The sequence below is a fragment of the Dasypus novemcinctus genome, chromosome 1, assembly GCF_030445035.2.
Source record: "Dasypus novemcinctus isolate mDasNov1 chromosome 1, mDasNov1.1.hap2, whole genome shotgun sequence".
In the NCBI taxonomy this organism is placed as follows: domain Eukaryota; kingdom Metazoa; phylum Chordata; class Mammalia; order Cingulata; family Dasypodidae; genus Dasypus; species Dasypus novemcinctus.
Genome location: NC_080673.1, coordinates 133236721 through 133256015, shown reverse-complemented (window position 1 = coordinate 133256015; position 19295 = coordinate 133236721). Strand labels below are relative to the sequence as shown.

The 19295-nt window shown below is 37.5% G+C and overlaps 1 pseudogene; it reads left to right on the top strand.

Annotated features, from left to right (window-relative positions):
• Positions 1–565: 565 nt before the first annotated feature.
• LOC101440857 (glycerophosphocholine phosphodiesterase GPCPD1-like) lies at positions 566–18473 on the top strand (annotated as a pseudogene).
• The last annotated feature ends 822 nt before the right edge of the window (positions 18474–19295 follow it).

The window sequence follows — 19295 nt, the reverse complement described above, 5'->3', positions numbered from 1 at the left end:
GATGGACCCAGGGAACCACTGGACCCATTGGGAGATGGGCCTGAGCTAAAATGCTATCATTTGACCTCCATAAGCCCCTACTCTGGTAGAGCACATTGATGATTTTTGTCTCCTGGTAATAATGTCATGTTTGAGCCTTTGTCTAATAATCCCCCAAATATCTGATCATTTCCTTTCCCCAATGCACAGTTACTCTGGTCAAAGGCCATAGGGCTCTTTGTGGAAAGCTGGGAGGAAGATTAACAGTATAAATTTTTGGCAGTGTAACAAGGTCCTGCCTCAAAGGGACCCATCTTTCTCCTCATTCAAGGGGCTCTAGGTCTGTAAATTGTCTCAAATCTAGGAATTGAGTAAGGGGCCCTGACTCTGTTTCTGCAATTCAGGTTAGGCTTTTGTTCACTTGATCTAATGCTATTCTGCTTATACAGATCAAGTAGGAATTTAGTAGACTGCCCATCTACTTTACTTCTAGGTATCCCATGATCTGTTAGCAAATGCCATAGTTCTATGTGACTCAGACAATTTTGATATTGTTGCTTTGAGTCTGCTTTTCATTGTTGTAGCCATGCTCTCCTTGCCTTTGGCTATTAAGTACTGCCACTTGGCTTCTGCTAGCCTGGACCCAGTCATCCCCATAGTGTGTAAGGATCCTAGTTCCATGATAGCAGCTCCCATGGTAATATCTGACCTACAGAGGAGAGCAACCTCAGATGGAGGTAGTCTCACAAATTTATTCCTCACTGTCCTGGTAAAAGATGTGTACTCTGGACATTCCTGAGAATGGTGGGCAGGTCTTAGATGGTAAAGCAATTCTAGCATTCCTATCTCTCTAAGCTTTTGGATCCCCTCATCTATAGCATACCAGGGCAATTCTGGAATCCCAAATGCAGGAAATTTCAGCCATCCTTTGGTCAATATTTCAGCCAGTCACCTTGACAATCTGTTAGAGCTGTTTTTAATCCCTTGAGCTACAACACTGAATTCAGAATCTCTGCCCATATCAAAAAATTTGGCTTGATTCAACTTTATATTCCTTCCGCTATTATCCCATACCTTTAATATCTATTCCCACAAATATTCCCCAGATTTCTGTCTATATAAATTTGAAAAATTTTGTAGTTCTTTTGGAGTATAGCATACTTTCTCATAGGTCACACTTTGTACTTCACCTTTGGGGACTTGTTGTGACTTTAGTCTAGCTGCAGGTCTAGAAGAAAGAGGAGTCATAGGGTTGGGTAAGGAGAAGCATTAGAAGTGTCTTTCAAGGCAATAACCTCAGGGAAATCCACTGTAGATTCATGAGGTAGGATTAATCTCTTCAGGTTGTGGTTGGATAGCAGACTCCTTCAGGCAGGCTGGATGTTGGGTGAGTTGTCTCCTCAGGGTAGGATGGACATTAGGTAGTCATCTACTCAGAGCAGAGAGAGAGTTGGGATGCCTTGGGACAGGCTGGAATTTGTTTGGAACAGGCTTGAAAATGGGTGTTTTTCTTTTCAGGGCAGGGAAGAGGTCAGGTGGCTGTCTCCTCAGAGAAGGCTATTACAGGTTTATATGGCAAAGTCTCAGCAGAATTTAGGTTTTCAATGTCCCCACTGCCATTATCATCAACCCATATGCCTCCATCCTATTCCTCAAGATCTCATTCCTTTTCAATCAGTGCCCTCACTTTAACAGCACAAACCCTGAAGGGTTGAGGTTTTAGCTTCTGTTGTAACTCTGCTACTCACACAAAGAGACTCTGGGTCTATTTTTCAGAGATCTCAGGTCTGTGACTGCAGACAACAAGATTTTCTTTCAGAGCACACATAGAAACTTTCACATTATTCATGAGATGCTTAAGTTGCAAATTTAAAGGCTTTAACTCTTCTCTTTCTTTTCCAGTGTATTTAAGAACAGCCAGTAAACATCATTGTATCTTTTAACTCAACAAAACTCTGTTAAAGGGTTAAAAATGCTCTCATTCACACCCTTGCCTCTTATCAGCGTGGAGGTTGTCATATCCAGTGGTGATATTTTGTGTATTTTGTCTATTGCCAACTCCTGCCATGGACTCTCAATAGCCTTCTGATTATTATAAATGGAATTATTAGTGCCCTTGAATCTAATCAGAGTAGAGAGCCATTTGCAAAAATCCCAGAACCAATTCAGAAATCCCGTTTTTAAGATTCTGTTTCTCAAGAACCACTCCTGGTAAAAACATGTATTAGTCAGGGTTCTCTATGGAAACAGAAATGACAGGAGATATCTATAAATAGCATGAGGCTTTATAAAATTATCTCATGTGACCATGGGATGCACAAATACAAATTCCATAGTGCATGTTACAGCCAGGGATTCTGATGAAGGTCCTTGGTGAGTTTTCCAGGAAATGCTTGTTGTCTGAAGTAGAGATGAAAATTCTCTCCCTGAATACTGAAATCACTTCTCCTTTTAAGGTCTTCAACTGATTGAATGAGCCATTACTCATTGCTGACAGCAATCTCCTGAGTTGACTGTAGATGTAATCAGCCATCTATGCAACCAATTCACTGATAATTATAGTCCATGAATTGCACTTGTATTACAATATCCCATTGTTTGCTTGACCAAACCATTGAATACCATAACCTGACTGAATTGACATATTAGCTTAACCATCACAGCATGCAATGTCAGTAATTTTCTGACAGTTAGGTAAAATCTTGCTTTCAGTTCTTTAACTCTCTTCAGTCCCCAAATTATATTAAAAAAGTACACTCTAGGCTTAGAGTAGGAAAATATTAATCTGAATTCCAGCTCCAGTCCTTTCTAGTTATCTTAGGTTATTAGATAGCAACTGACTGCTTACCTTATCTATGTGCTTTAGAGGGTTGGTTAAGAAAGCAGGCCAGAGCCAGAGTCCTGAGTTCAAGAACTGCTTCAGTATTCTCACTGGTACAGTGGGGATGATAACAATGCCACTACATAGGGTACAGGCATGAAGTGAATTACTAAATACAAAGCACCTGGCATGTAGTACCTAACACTGTTATGAGAATGAAAGGAAACTAAGTGAGAAGATGGCGGTATTAGCAATAATAACAACTGCATTTGAGATTTGCTATGTGCCAGACCTTCTTCTACATCTATGAATCCATCCATTTCTTGTAACAACCTTATGAGGTAGGGTCAGTTCTTATCCTCAATATAAAGATGAGAACAATGAAGTTCAGAGAAAAGAAGTAACTTGAGCAAGGTCAAAGTGGTAGAGTCTGTTTTCAAAACCATGAAATGTGATGAAAATTTGTCTAGTGGATGAGTAGCTATTCAATAAATGTTTTATACTTTCTCTTGCTAATCTTTGACATCTGCATGAAAAGTTTTTTATATCACAGTTATTCTTGCCATTGTTTTGAAAGCTTGATGCTGAGGCATTTTTTTCCTGTGCTCCACAGGAGGTATTTTTTCCTGTGCCTCTAAGGAACTCATTAGTTCCTTAGAAATTTATAATGGTGTATTAGTCAGCCAAAGAAGTACTGATGCAAAGTACTAGAAATCCGTTGGCTTTTATAAAGCGTATTTATTTGGGGTGGCAACTTACAGTCAAAAGACCATAAAGAGTAAGTTATTTCCCTCACCAAAGTCTGTTGCCACATGTTGGAGCAAGATGGCTGCCAGTCTCTGTGTGAAGTTTCAGCCTTCCTCTTCCTATTAAGGCCCCATGGTCCCAGCTTCTTCCTGTCAGCTGTAGGCTGACATAAGCCTCATCTCTCTCCCCAGGGCTCATTTCTTTCCAGGCTCAGCTGCTCTGTTCTCTTCACAAGGTCAACTGTAGACTATCAGGCTCATCTCCCTTCTGGGGGCCATGCCTATGGAGCATTCTCTCTTCCTGTGTATCTGCTTCTATGTGTGTACGTCCGTGTGAGAGTCTGTTGGCCTTAGAAACTTTTTATAAGGAGTAAAGCATAAATTGCTTTCAAAACCTTAACACTGTAACTCAGATAATCTCTAAATAATTATCAAAAGAGGGGGGAAGAGTACTTTCTTCCTAAAATAGTTGTCTAACTCATACTTCCCTAATGGGGAGGGCCACAGTCTTAAAACCACTAGAATCCAAGGTGAGTCATTGATTCCTGCTACATCTGGAAATAAGTAGGTATTACACTTGAGTACCTAACTAACTAGCCTCTTAATTTGAACGGCATATATGGGCTTTCCATATTTTATAGTGAAGTCTATGGTTCCTATATCTTTCGCCACTCTCTATAGTATGAATATGGAGATGCTTATTGTTTCAGCATCTCTACCCTATTATGTAACTCAACTACCCTTATGGAAAATTCAGCTTTAGTGATTAGTGTTCCTAGGTCTGTTTTGTCCACAAAGACTTGAGGCTAGAGATATGAAAGTGGAAAATATGAGCTTTGCCTAGCAGACCAGAGCCACTGGTTTCACAGCAGTGACAAAACTTTTTCTCAGAAAGTATCAGCTCTGCCTGATAGAAGATTACCTGGTAGAGCCTCCCCCAATGCCTATCACCACTGGGGTATGATAACCTCCATGCTGATATATCCATGGCAAAAAGGATATACTGGAACACATCCTCCCATCCTCCTCCACTCTCAATGACAGCTGAACAAGCCCTGCATTTCTCATTCCAAATGACTGGCAATGCCAGCAGAGATTTGGAACAGTAGGCAGACAAAGGAAAACAGTTTAATTTCTCTCTGACTGGCTGCTCCTTTCCAAATATGACAGCTTTCTGACCAAATGGCTCATATTTTAGTCAGTTAAAACTGAGGTAGAAACAGGGTGAAGAGTGACACCAAACGGTTAGATATATTAACAAAGGGCCTTATATCCCATCTCATACCAGAAAAGTTTGGTATGGTTTACAAAGATAAATCAAATGCAACAAGATAATGGGAATTAAAACTAGGCAGCAAATAAGGTTAACAAAATGCTTTGTAAACTAAAACTGTCTACAAGACAGTGGCTCAAAAAGAAAACAAACCGAACTGAGCCACTAATTTGACTTCAGTCCTAGCTTTCTAGCAGTGTTAGGAAAAAAAGGAAAGCTGTTCAGTTTCAAAGGAGAAGTACAATTCTTTCTGAATGAAAAATAAGAGATTTCTAGTAAGGAACTCTTAAATATCAATTAAAAAGTATGGACCTTGGAAATGTTTCACTCCTTGCACTTTTCTTCACATGTAACTTCATTTATGTCATGTTATCTTCTACACATCTAATTTCCTTAACCTTGGATTTTTATTTGGTACTAGTGGATCTCACATAATTAAAGTATTTACTCAGGCCCTGCCCAATTAAAACCAGCCACGTAGATCAGTTGTTTGTAAGAATGTTTTGTTTTTAAAGAAAAGGCTTGCATGTTAAAGAGAATGTATTTAAGAGATATTGACAGGAAACAAACCTAGAAAAATAAAGATAAATGGTTACTAGGCAGTATATGGAAGCTCAAGATGAAGAATGAAAAATGAGAAGGACAAGCAGGTATAGAAGGGAAAATGATGTAGTGATCAAAATCATAGGAAGCAAAAAGAATGGCAAAGACTATCAGGTTAAAAGTGAGAATGGGGGAAACGGACTTTGGCCCAGTGGTTAGGGCGTCCGTCTACCATATGGGAGGTCCACGGTTCAAACCCCGGGCCTCCTTGACCCGTGTGGAGCTGGCCATGCGCAGTGCTGATGCGCGCAAGGAGTGCCGTGCCACGCAAGGGTGTCCCCCGCGTGGGGGAGCCCCACGCGCAAGGAGTGCGCCCGTGAAGAAAGCCACCCAGTGTGAAGAGAAAGTGCAGCCTGCCCAGGAATGGCGCCGCCCACACTTCCCGTGCCGCTGACGACAACAGAAGCGGACAAAGAAACAAGACGCAGCAAATAGACACCAAGAACAGACAACCAGGGGAGGGGGGGAAATTAAATAAATAAATAAATCTTTAACAAAAAAAAAAAAAGTGAGAAAGGGAAAATGGAGGAAAAGGAGACCCAGATGAAAGAGACAGATAGGATATGGTGAAGAAAATAAATTGCCAAGTCAGGAAGAGAGGAAGTCAAAGAATGCTTTTAAAAGAACAGCTGGGGATTTTAGCATACTTAAGGGTAAAGTGCCAGAAAGTGAAGAAAATGTGGAAAGAAACAAGTAGTTGGCCTGTAATGGGTTCTTAAGTAACACTTGTTAGCTTTGGGTTGCTGTTGAGATGGAAAAGAGATAGGGCAGTGGAAACAAGATTAGAATTTGTAGAGAAAAGGAAATTGATAGAAATAAATTTCTTTCATGTTCTATGTTCTTTCCATAATGTGAGATAAAGGGATAATAACAGAATTACTGGAATGATTGAAATGCTAGGAAGTAAGACCTCTGAGAAAAGAAATGAAATCATTTTCTTTTCCAGAGAACAGTAAATGAATAGTAATTAATAATGTTGTTTTAGAGGTTCACAAGACATGCTGTTAGCTATTCCTGTGACATCCATTTGACCATGTTGTTATGACATCTGTTTATTTTTAACCATAAGGAAATGAAGATTCTGAAAGCTCCTTCTTTCTCCACTTTTCTCGCATCTCTATTATATTGGATATCAAATTTTTTAGGAGGTACCAGGGATTGAACCTGGGATCTTATACATATGAAGCAGGCAGTCAGCCACTGAACTACACCCGCTCCTCTGGATATCAAATTTTTATTGACTTTTTTGATGTGTATTTCCCTCACTAGAATGTGACACCTCCAGGACCAAGGACAGTGTCATATTTATTTTGTATATTCATGCCTAGTGCCAGTGAATTCTTCTTATGTATTTATACCCAGTCTTTCTCTGACAGGATTTAACATGCTTTTTTTTTTTTTTTTTTTTTGCTGGGAGAACCTGTTTCTCTCATAGTCTTCACTATTTCATTTCCTAAGAGTTAGTCATCCAATTGTTTGATCCAATTACTCAAATTTAGGAGTCATACTTGATTCTTCTCTTTCTTTTCCTTTTTTCCAGATCAATTCATCACCAAATCCTGCCAGCTCTCTTTTCAATATAAATCTTGCATTCCATTTCTCATCACCTTACCACTACCATCCCTCCTGGGTTATGGTAGCAGCTTCCGAGTTGGTCTCTCTGCTTCCTTTGTGCCCTCTTGAAGTTATTCTTTATAGATCAACCAAACTAATCTTGCAACTCCCTAAGTCAATTCCTATCATTCCCCTGATTAGAATCTTCTGATGTCCTCCTATCACTCTCAGAATGCGCCATACAGCTCCCTTCTCCCTACTTAACAGGCTCCATCTACAATGGTATTCATATTGTAATGTGAAGAAGTCAAAGCCATTCCAGTCTTTTAGCCTTGTTCTGCCTTTGCCTAAAATGCTCTTCCCCAAATCCTTGCTTATCTAACTGCACTGCAATTATTCATTCCCCATTCCAATATTACTTTCTCAGAGGGGCATTTTTCCAGACCATCTTTTCTATATGGATTGCCTCACCCTGCTTCATTTTCTTCATAGCACTTATTACTCTCTGAAATTATTTATTTACTTATTTTCTGTCTCCCATCCCAAAATATAAGCTCCCATAAAAGCATATACTTTGTCTCTTCACCACTGTAGTCCCACATCCCCAAGATCCTGAACACATAGAAGGTACTTAATGAATAAATAAATGTTTGTATTGGCCAACAAGCTCCCAAGTTCTGGGATGGATACTTTCGTTCATCATCTAAAAACATATCCTAATTGTGTGTCATGGATTTTTTTATTACATAAAATTACTGTCTTTTTTTTTAAGATTTATTTCTTTCTTTCTCTCCCCTACCCCCCCAACCCACCCTGGGTTGTCTGTTCTCTGTGTCTGTTTGTTGCATCTTCTTTGTCTGCTTCTGTTGTTGTCAGCAGCACAGGAATCTGTGTTTCTTTTTGTTGTGTCATCTTGTTGTGTCAGCTCTCCATGTGTGCAGCACCATTCCTGGGCAGGCTGTACTTTCTTTTGCACTGGGCGGCTCTTCTTATGGGGCACACTCCTTGCCCATGGGGTTCCCCTACACAGGGGACACCCCTGCGTGGCACGGCACTCCTTGCGTGCATCAGCACTGCGTGTGGGCCAGCTCCACATGGGTCAAGGAGGCCCAGGGTTTGAACCATGGACTAACCATGTGATAGATGGACACCGTAACCACTAGGCCAGGGCAACTGCCCAAATTACTGTCTTTTTAATAACGGTGATATTAAAATGAATGACATGAAATTATAAGTACCAATAGTTCTCAGCAAACTATGCTAGGTTAATGAAATGAATCAAAGGATTTTATAGATGAAAAGAATTTTAAGAAGCATTCTAGGGAGGGGATGTGGTTCAAGTGTTTAGAGTCTGCTTCCCACATGGGAGATCTCAGGTTTGATCCCCTGTGCCTCCTAAAAACAAACAAAAAAGCCAAACAAAAGCAAACAAATGAAAAAACCCAAGTCTTGGGAGCCAATGTGCCTCAGTGGTTGAGCATCAACTTCCCACATATAAGGTCCCGGGTTCATGCCCCAGTGTCTTTAAAAAAAAAAAAAGCTATCTAGGCCAATCTCTCACCTATTTCTTGAAATGCCTGTACCATCAGCCCCTCTTTAGCACTTCAGAGAAGGGATACTCCCTATCTTATGAGATAGTCTTTCTCCCTGTGACAGACTAGAGTTGCATGCTGAGCTAAAATATCACTGTTTTAAATTCCATCTATAAGTCAAAAGCAAGAGTCACTAACTCAGATGCCTACAGTGTCCAGGTGAATAACATAATTATGTGAATTTGGGCAGGAGTAGTGGCTACTGTGGCAAACAAGAGAATCCTTAACTTGACTAAAAGAAGTAACTACTATTCCATACCAGATGACTGTTGCTATGTGAGGTTGAAGGCCCAAAATTGCAAAATGTTCTCATTTTTTCAAGAGACGCTTGAGAAAACATATTTTTATATGAAATATCTCCATTTTAAACACCTCATATGATTCATCAAAACCTGAAGACTGTTGGTTGCTAAATCTCCAGTGTACAGCAACACATAAAAGAAGCCTTCTCCCTCTTCTAGAAGAGGTCCAGAATTTAAAGATCTTTGGTACATCTCCCCTAAATTTATTTTCTTAATCTGTAGCTACTCGACTACTTTAAACATTTCTTAATTAAGCTATGGTTATTTATATTACAAAAATCAAATAAGAAAATTGCTTTAAGAATCCACTGGATTAACTCAAATACTTAGATCATACCTGAGTTAAAAGCAAACAAACAAAAAACTAAAATCAGTAGATATAAGAATGATTACAAGGCAAACAACACTGTGATAACGTCTTTTTTTTTTTTTTTTTTAGTATTTTGTCTTGTGGCATCTTGTCCAGGCCACATTTCAATCCTACCATTTTACGTACCATTAAAATTACTAGTTTCAAACTTCACACAGCACATCATGTACTTGAAGGAATGACCCCTGGTGAACCACATGTTACATGACATGTTTTAATACAGCAAAATTCAGGACATTGTTTTTACACAAATATTGTAGTTTTCCCACATATATTCCAAGCAGCAGCCCTGCCTGACCCTAAAAGGGAGGCTACACTGTATTATACTGTAATAAAACACTATGCTTTTATCATCATCTTTTCCTTATTTCAATCCTAACTCATTTATCTTTTTCAAAACTTCTTTTCCTGTGTGTGAGCTAACAATGTGGCTTAAGTGGAAGAAGAAAAAAATTAGTAGAACATAGCTACCACAAAACAAAATATTTGGAGTTATAAAAGTTTAAAAATGTTTTCAATAATAAACCATACATTTCCACCTTTTCTAAAGCATTATTTGCTATCGTTTTTTAAACTACATCGAGGAAATCAAATTATTTTATGATTGCATTATATTGATTTGTGTCTCTTCCTACTTTCATCAGATATACTGCTGATTCTTTTATGTGATCTTAATTCTAAATTCCCCCTGCATCACAGGGCCATGACCTAGTCTTTCTTTTATCACATCTTATAAAGCAGCCTCACTTCCTTTGGTTCATCATCTTCTTGTCTTCAGCATTGAAATTATATTTCCCAGCTGTAACAGGAATTAGGATATTTTTTTATCCCTTTCTCTCAAAGGATTGTCTTTAAAATTAGAATTCCTTCATTACAGTATTAACATTTATCAATAAATCCTCTTTTTCGCTGGGCTTTTTTTTTTTTTTATTATATTTCTGAAAGCACTCTTCTGGTCATCATCTCACAGTACTGACTTCTATTTTATTTGAGCCACCAAGAATAGTAGATTGCCCCAATTCTTTCACAAGGCCTGGACAGCATTTGGATTTTGAGGTAGTCTAGATATTAACACAGTGTTTCTTCAGGATTAGGTGGGCTGAAGATAAAATTGCTATTTTTATAGGTCAAACTGGTTGACTGTCAGCAATTTCATATGATTCAACTTAATAAATTTGAGAATAAAGGACAAGTAAAAAATCAGAATACTTGTATATTATTAGTAGAATAAAAAATGTTTAACCTGTTTACATCTATTTCCATACTTTTCCACTAAATTATTTCCTAAATAAGATCTTAAATCAGGAAATTCAATTTAATATGTGATTGAAATATGTTGTCACTTTGTATTAAATTGCAAATGAAATTGTTCAGATAGTAAGAGCTTATAAACAGACTTCAAAATATTACAGAGAGGAAAGAAAGAAAGGAAGAAAGAAGGAAGGAAGGAAGGAAAGAAGGAAGGAAGGAAGAAAGGAAGGAATGAAGGAAGGAAGGAAGAAAAAGAAAGAGAAAGAAAGAAAGAAAGAAAGAAAGAAAGAAAGAAAGAAAGAAAGAAAGAAAGAAAGAAAGAAAGAAAGAAAGAAAGAAAGAAAGAAAGAAAGAAAGAAAGAAAGAAAATAAAGGGGAAATAAGGGAGGAAGAAAAGGGGAAAAATAAAAGAAAAAGATAATTATTTTTCCATTTACAAATGAATAAAATATGGATATGAACTGCTGCTACTCTTCGTGAACAAAGTTTAAAACTAACAAAGACATAAATAGAAATATATAAAATAAACTTTAGATTACCCAGAATAAATTTTTATGGAGCATGCTACAAATAAATAAATATAAACCTATAACTAAGAAATATATATTTTTAAAAGTTATTACAGGTTTGTTCTTTCAACATTGTTTTGACAATTTTTCTTGAAAAGGTAGGAATAGTATGGTTCATCACTCAAAGATAAATTCTTACTGTGTCTTTGAAGATGGATCAATCACCACAAGTAAGAGCAATTGTTATATTCACACACTATCCCTGAAGCATGACTTTGAAACCTTCAGTTGTTCCTTTCCATTTTTGGTTAATTATGAACACCTTAGCAATAACCTCCGTAATTGTTGGTAATAGGGCCCCAAAATGGAGACCATAGCTCCAGGCAATATCAACATTTGTGACGGAGCCTAGTGCTAGTTTCCTGTGCAAGTTTGGTACAGCCAACATGTGAAGCCCTCTGCTATTTAAGACCTGGTTCCAAGTAGCCCTTATCTCCGCTCCTCCTCCTCACACCTGTTTCTTATAGGTTCTATTAACTCCCTAAAGCTGGAGAAATCTGTTTCCTCTTCTCCTCCAAACCTTTGATATGTTTATTAAAAATCCTCCTCAGTAATAAAATCTTTCCAGTTTAATTGCAACTGGTTTCAGGTACTTCAGTAACTATTCCAAACTTACTGTCCTTGAGTCAAACACCTTTCTAGAGTTTACACTTAGATAATCACCACCATGTGTACTTATGTATAAATATGTTTCTTTAACTTGCATTTTAAGTACTTTTATTTTATTTTAAGTTGTGTACTATATTCTTTGTAAACTACCATAGCACTTCCCAAAGAACATTTAAAGTAACAATAATTGAATGAGTCTTTGCTAAATAAATATAAAAGATTGATTTTTTTTATCTTTAAGACACTGCATTATATGGCATATTATTTATAAAATTCACAGGTAACTCTAAGATAATCCTAAGACTTTTATAACAGTACTTAATAATCACTTTATAATTGTGTCACTGACAAGTTGTGAAATAAACTTTTCAATTCCAGTGTCCACTCATACTTACATTACATTCATATGTTAACTAGATGGGCACTTTTCCCGCTTCCAAAATGAAAACAAAATTAAATCCTGAAATTAAAAATACATTTTAATTTTTATAATTGCTTATCATATTGGCAATGTCAACAAAAGACAAATAAGAAAAATCAACCCCGAAAACATAATGTTTTTGCTGAATTCTGTTTGATATGTCTTGATATAAAGCTACCAAAAGATAACCTTCATTTCAAACCTCATCTGCAACCCATCTGGAACTCTGACATATGGAACTTCCAAGACCTCAGTGGAATGTCTCTGTTCCCTGTGGTAACTAGGACCATATGTGAAATCCTCTGCTGACAAGCTAAGCAATATGAAAAGACAGAGATGTTTTTTATGCATTTCCATCAACAAACAAAACATTGTAAAAAGCAAAGACATTGAAATAGCTATTATAGCCTCAGATTTAAGCAATGAAAAAAACCACTGAGCATACAATGTAATTTGTTACAGCCTATGACTAATCACCACAGATGGTGCCAGATGGGGGGAGGAAATCCTTAATTACTGAAGATATATGCTGTAAGCTTATCAGCACTTTAAGCCACAGATTTTGATTAAAGTTAGCAATGTTGACATATGGATGATTGCTTTGGGAGATGGAAAGAAGCTTGTCCTTTGCTCATTTTTGTGGTTGATAGTAGACTGTGAAAAGAAGTTGAAAGAAACAATAGCATACAATGTAGGCATGGGATTTAGGAGAGTGGTGTCAAAATTTCCCATGAGAATATATAAGATAGTCTCTTAGCATACAAAAAGATGTAAACTTTTTATCTCACCAATTTTAGTTTCTATTTTTTGTGGTTTATATAATATTCATAATAATAATAGTACAATGACATAAATATACAGAAATATTTTTGTGATATATGTTCCAAAATTCTCATTATGCATGTCTGTTAAGAAAACCTGAGTTAGAACATAAATATATCAACATTATGTAAGTACTGTAGTAGCAGAGAAGTCAGGTGTACGCAGTATCGAAGGCCAGGACATGAGAACTCCGAGAAGGAAGTTGATTTATTTTGACCGGCCGGACTCAGCTTACTCCTGTCCTAATAAAAACCGAGCCCAAATAGAATTTTTGGGTCCCTTTTATACAGAGGAAATAAGAGTGGGGAGACAAATGGTGCTTGTATGCAAAAAGACTTTTTGTTAGTTTTTTCAAGTGTTTTATCTGAGTATTGGATAGGTTATTTCCTCCAGGTAAGCTTGAATTAGTGCATATCCCCCACATTCCAAGTCAGATTTTAGTAGGAACCCCCTGCATTCCAGCTTACATCCTCCCTGATTATCCAAAGCCTATAGAGTTTATATTTCTCAATTGGCTTTCTAGGGATATTTGGATATAAAATAAGTTTGGATTTGTGCACAGGCTATATTAGTACCAGACACTGTTACAAGTTCTTTGCTTATAGTAATTCATCTATTCCTCTTATCAACCCTATCTGATAAGTACTATTGTTATCCTCATTTTATGGGATGAAGATATTGAATCACAGAGAAATGATAGAAAAGACTTGAACCCACATAATCTGGTCCTACTGCTTCTATTAGAGTGATTTCATTATATAGACTATGGTGCTATTAAATCTGATGCTTCTTTGTAATTTTAATTAAATTTCAGAGTCAAATGCAAAGAAACAGATTGCATAATACTGGGCTCAAGATGGACTCTTCAGTCAAAAATCCCTTCTTAATATGTGGAATGTGGATTCCTTTTGGAAGCAGTACTGCTGGCCAAGGAAGAACATAGATGGTTTGAATATCTTAAAGATCTTCCTAGGTAGCAGGAATGTTTTCTACTCATCACTGCTTACCCAAGGTGACCAAAATCAGAAGGTATAGATAATGTATATGGAAAAGGAAGGGTGCACAATGGATGAGGGCCATTTCCAACAGACTGCCACTTAAATGAAAGGAGATGTGCTTCTAGTATGGTTATGCCAGTTACTGTTTGGCGATTTTTTGACTAAGTCATTTCTCTTCTCTTGGCCTCAATTTCTTCATTTCTAAAATGAAGTAACTGAAATAAATTATATATATATATGTATGTATGTATGTAATATATTATATATATACACAATGAATCTATGAGTCTCCGGCATTCTAAAAAAGCTAAGAGCCAAAAGTAAATTTAAGTAGTGGAGGCAGTTCTGGAGGAGCTTAAACCACATAGCCTGGCTGAAACAATGTGGAACAGCACTGCTTCTCAAGCAACTTAGGGGTAAAGCTAAGCAATCTGGTAGAAGAGAGTTAACATGTTAATTAGGCTGTCTTTCCAGAGAGCTTCTGGCTGGCAAGAATTAGATTGTGATTAATTTGTGGTTGATTATCTCATATTACCTAATGAATTAATATTCTAAATTGTCATTAAAAATAACTTCACATGCTTTAGATTGCAAGCAGGGCTTCTCAGGGTCCAGAGGGTATCAGGTCACTTCTATTTTTCCAGGTACCTAATGTTGGAAAGGAGAAATACTAAGACAAGTTCCAAAAATTGTGATAGGCAACTAGCATATTTAATGCAGAAAAACACAGTGCAATATAATTAAGCTCTTCACAAGATAATTAAGTTTCAAGAGAAAAGGTTAAAATATGGCATATATTAGTTTCAAGAGAAAAGTTAATATGTGGCTGTATTACTAGACATATCAGTGTTGTCTAGTAAAAAGCATAGGTAGACTGTATGGCATATGCCTTCTTCAGTCATTTTCATTTAACTGATGTGTAATGTCTTTTAAAGATAACAGCAAAAGTCTAAATGTGAAGTCCTCCTTATATGCCCTTTGACAGGCCCCTGTAAGGGGTTATATCTGAAGGTAACCTCTAATGGCTGCTGCAATAGAACCAGTCTAACTTCAGTCCACCACACATGCTCATCATTCAGAAATGAGCTCTTGAATTGGAAAGAGCACTAGACAAGTACTTGGTTGAAATTTACTGAAAGGAAGGACTTTTCCTCTGCATCACATTTAAGGGCTTCTGCTACCAATCAACTACATCATCCTAAAATTGACCTCAGTAGTGTCCCCTGGAGAAATTCCAATTCAGGCAGCACATCATCTTTGAAGAACAAATTCATTATAAACCATACCCCTAAGTAGTTGAACAAATTGCTCTTGTGGTAGGAATGTTTTAGGATATTTCCTTCCAGATTTGTAATTGCCATCTTTTTTTTTCTATAGTTGATTATGAGCTTTCTTTCAAAGAACAAGTATTTTATGCTTTTTGTTCCTAGTTGGAAAACATTAAAACACATTGCTAGACTAGTGTAGGCCCTGTATCCTTGTAGGTTGTAGCTGGAGAACAACATCCTATTTATCTAATAAGTGTACCAAGTATTTTAAATTTTGGAGAAAAAAAGGGAGGAGGCCTAACAGTCCCATTCCAAAACTACTCAGGATTAAAATATCATCTAACACAAGACTTTCTACTGTCTTCTCAAAATATGGTTATGATATTATGCTAATGCCTAGAATTTTTCATAAATACAGAGGAGTTTACTCTTAACCAGTGGTGGTGCAAAAATCAGTTTATAAGGCAAAACTTGCTTATGGAGAAAATTACCCTTGACAACTCCTTTAAGTCATCTGTAAAATCTGAGAATCCACAGCTTTATGTATGTAATCCTATGGAGCATTTTTTAAGCACATTCAAAGTAAAAGAGCTAAACTGAAAGAAGGAGCAAAAGAGAAGTCTCTATACATACATCTGAACATTCAAATTATTTTGCCATTAAAGATGACAATGAAATCCCTAGAAGGGAAGAAAGAATAGATGGAATATTCTAAAAAGTGTCCCTGCTTGCCTTTGGGGTTTACTCCATTATATTTAATATTAAGCCTTTCTTAATACATATTAGTAGAACTGGTTGTTGTGAAAATTCCATAACATAATGATTTTATTTTCTTTCATTTGACAAATAGGTATGAAGGCCTACTATCTTCTAGCACCTAACCCAATGGCCTGGTACATAGTAGGTACTCTGTAAATGCCAACTATTCATTGAAAAGTTGTAGAGGAAAACGTGGCCACCAATTTCCTCCCTTTACCAGCTGGTATTTTTTACCATGGCCCTTTTGAACCGCTATCTATCACTCTGATGCCCACAGGTATATTATATAAGACTGACAAGAGATTGATGGGGGCTTTAAAACAGGAGTTGCACAAGCAAATGTGGGGGCCAGGAAGGTAGAGTAAATGAGGCAAGTGGCCCACGTGGAGACTGGGGTGAACTGAAGAGGTCGCCATCCATTTTCCCCCACCAAGGGCAAAAGGAAATCATGCTTTTTATGTAAAATTCCCCTATTTTTAAATGTTTCAACCAAGTAAAAAATAATAGTGCCCCCAAGCCTGGCCTTCCACAGGTTCTGGTGTTCTGGTATTATTAAGAAGGTGCCAGTGATCACTGAGACTTGACTACAGAGTCCTAGAGAGAAAAAAGAGTCAAGAGTTGTCTCTGACATTGTGAATGTGGGAAGTGGAAGACAGAGAATGGTGGCACCAGTTACAGACTCTCTAAAACTACAAAGTGCCAAAAACTCTTGGTTGTCCATGTCAAGTCATAGGTCACAAATGGGAGACTCATCTACAGCCACGATCAATAACCCCTTTAGAAAATGAAATTCTTATTGATGATGGAAAATATGGAATCCACGATGATGTTGAAACTCTGGATTCTGATGTGTCAGACTGAAAAAAGATTACATGTCAATTATGCTGAAAAACCTCCCATCTCAATAACCAAGAAAAAAATTTAAAAATCTAGATTTAGGGTCAAGCTGACATTAGAGGGTCTGGAGGATGATGACGATGATAGGGTATCTTCTTCACAAAATGTCAAACAGCCTGGAGATAGCCTTGATAAGCAGCAGTGAGTTCAAGTGCCGGCTTTCCCAGCCTGAGTGTGGGTATGGCCTACAGCCTGACCGCTGGACGGAGTATAACATCCAGACAGTGGAGCTGGATAATCGGAAACAAATCTTTGACTTTTTTGGGGAAAATCTCAGTGACCTGTGGTTCAGGGTGACGCTCTTCCGGGACATGTGGAGACAGCATGTCTCTTGTCATCCACCATTGCTGAGAGTGGGAAGAGTGCTGGAATTCTTACTCTTCCCATCATGAGCAGGAATTCCAGGAAAACAATAGGCAAAGTGAGAGTGGACTATACAGTTATTAAGCCATTGCCGGGATACAGTTGTGACATGAAATCTTCATTTTCCTAGTTTTGGAAGCTGAGAATACCATTAGAAGTTGGACATTGAGGTGCAGGGAACTCTAAAACAACTGCCCAGCTTGCTAATGTTCAAGAAAATACTATTGCTTCTTTAAGAAATGCTGCTAGTCATGGTGCAGCATTTGTAGAATTTAATGAACATTTCAAAAGATTTTGTGCCTGTGGTTTATCATGAGCTTACCTGTTGTTTGACTATGAAAAAGAAATTTGATGCTGATGGAGTTGAATTATTTGAAATTCCAGTAAAAGAATCAACATTTGACCAACTAGTTGTGAAAGCTTGCTCATGTGACCACATTGAAATCTAAAGATCATAAAGAATTTGTGATTGAGGAGGAAAATTCCTTCTCTGAAAAGCAGCCATTTCCTTTTCTTAAGATGGTTTTGCAATCTTTGCCAGAAGATGTAGGCTTTAACATAGAAATAAAGTGGATTTGTCAACAAAGGGATGGCATGTGGGATGGTAACTTGTCACCATACTTTGACATTAACCTGTTTTTGGATATAATTTTAAAAACTGTTTTAGAAAATTCTGGAAAGAGGAGAATAGTCTTTTCTTCATTTAATGCAGATATTTGCACAGTGGTTCAGCAAAAGCAGAACAAACATCCCATATTATTTTTGACTCAAGGAAAATCTGATATTTATCCTGAACTCATGGACATCAGATCTCTGACAACCCCCATTGTAATGAGCTTTGCACAGTTTGAAAATTTACTGAGCATAAATGCACACACTGAAGACCTGCTCAGAAACCCAGCCTATGTCCAGGAGGTCAAAGTGAAGGGACTAGTCCTGTTCTGCTGGGGCAACGACACCAATGACCCTGAGAACCGGAGGAAGCTGAAGGAGCTCGGAGTCAGTGGTCTAATTTATGATAGGATATATGATTGGATGCCCGAACAGCCAAATATATTCCAAGTGGAGCAGTTGGAGCGCCTAAAGCCAAGAGTTGCCAGAGCTTAAGAGCTGCCTGTGTCCCACTGTCAGCCTCTTCGGTGCCTCACCTCTGTGTGGGGAGCCTGATCTCTATGTGGATGCAATGGCATCAATAATGTGGAGTATGAGCTGTCTCCACGGTGCTAGGCCATTCCCAGGCTTGCGCCGCTGCACTGCGGCTCCTTCCCACGGCTGAGTGCTGTTCATCTATGCCTTTCGGGTATCTCGTCCAATGAAGCAATAATGACGTGTTTTACTGATTCACTACATCTTGCTAGAATTCCAGGTATGCTATTTAAATCACTTGGCCAGGTATAATTACCAGTCAGTCTCTTTACAATGAAAAGGCTTATTGCTTAGTAAATATTTTAAACTAAATATGTAAATCTATAATGTCAAACAGATGTACATTAAAAACATTGAACTTCGAAATTAAAATATTATATAAATTTCTCATATTTACACTTGTTGCAGCTTTTCATTTGATCAGGTCTGAAGTCTTTACCACTTGAGGAAATGGCTATGCATAATTATACCTGACCATGGAAAATATAAGTACCTCAAATGCATGCATTTGCACTGGTGATTCCAATTGCACAAATCTTTGTGCCATGTGTGTATATCTGTTATTTTTACATGGATTGACATGCACATGTCCCATGTTCATTCAGTATGCACCTTGAGACTGCTGCCATTTTACCTCTTGACAAACCAATGCCTGTGTAAGCAGCTGGAGGTGAAACTTGGCAACATGTTTCATAAGTCTTTCCAAAGTTGTTTTGCATGTTAAAATTTCAAAATGCTGCAGGGTATTTAATGTATAAAATATCAGTAAGAGGATATATGTTTGCCTACTTATGTAGAGTAGATCACAATGTATAAATTCTACTCAGTGCATGCTTTAGGTTTTAAGCATGAAATTAGATGTATTTACTCTAAGTCCTTGCATCTGTGGTGCTAGGTGAGTGTGAGAAGGTGTCAAGAACTGAAAATATTTTGCTACCTAAAAAAAAAAGTC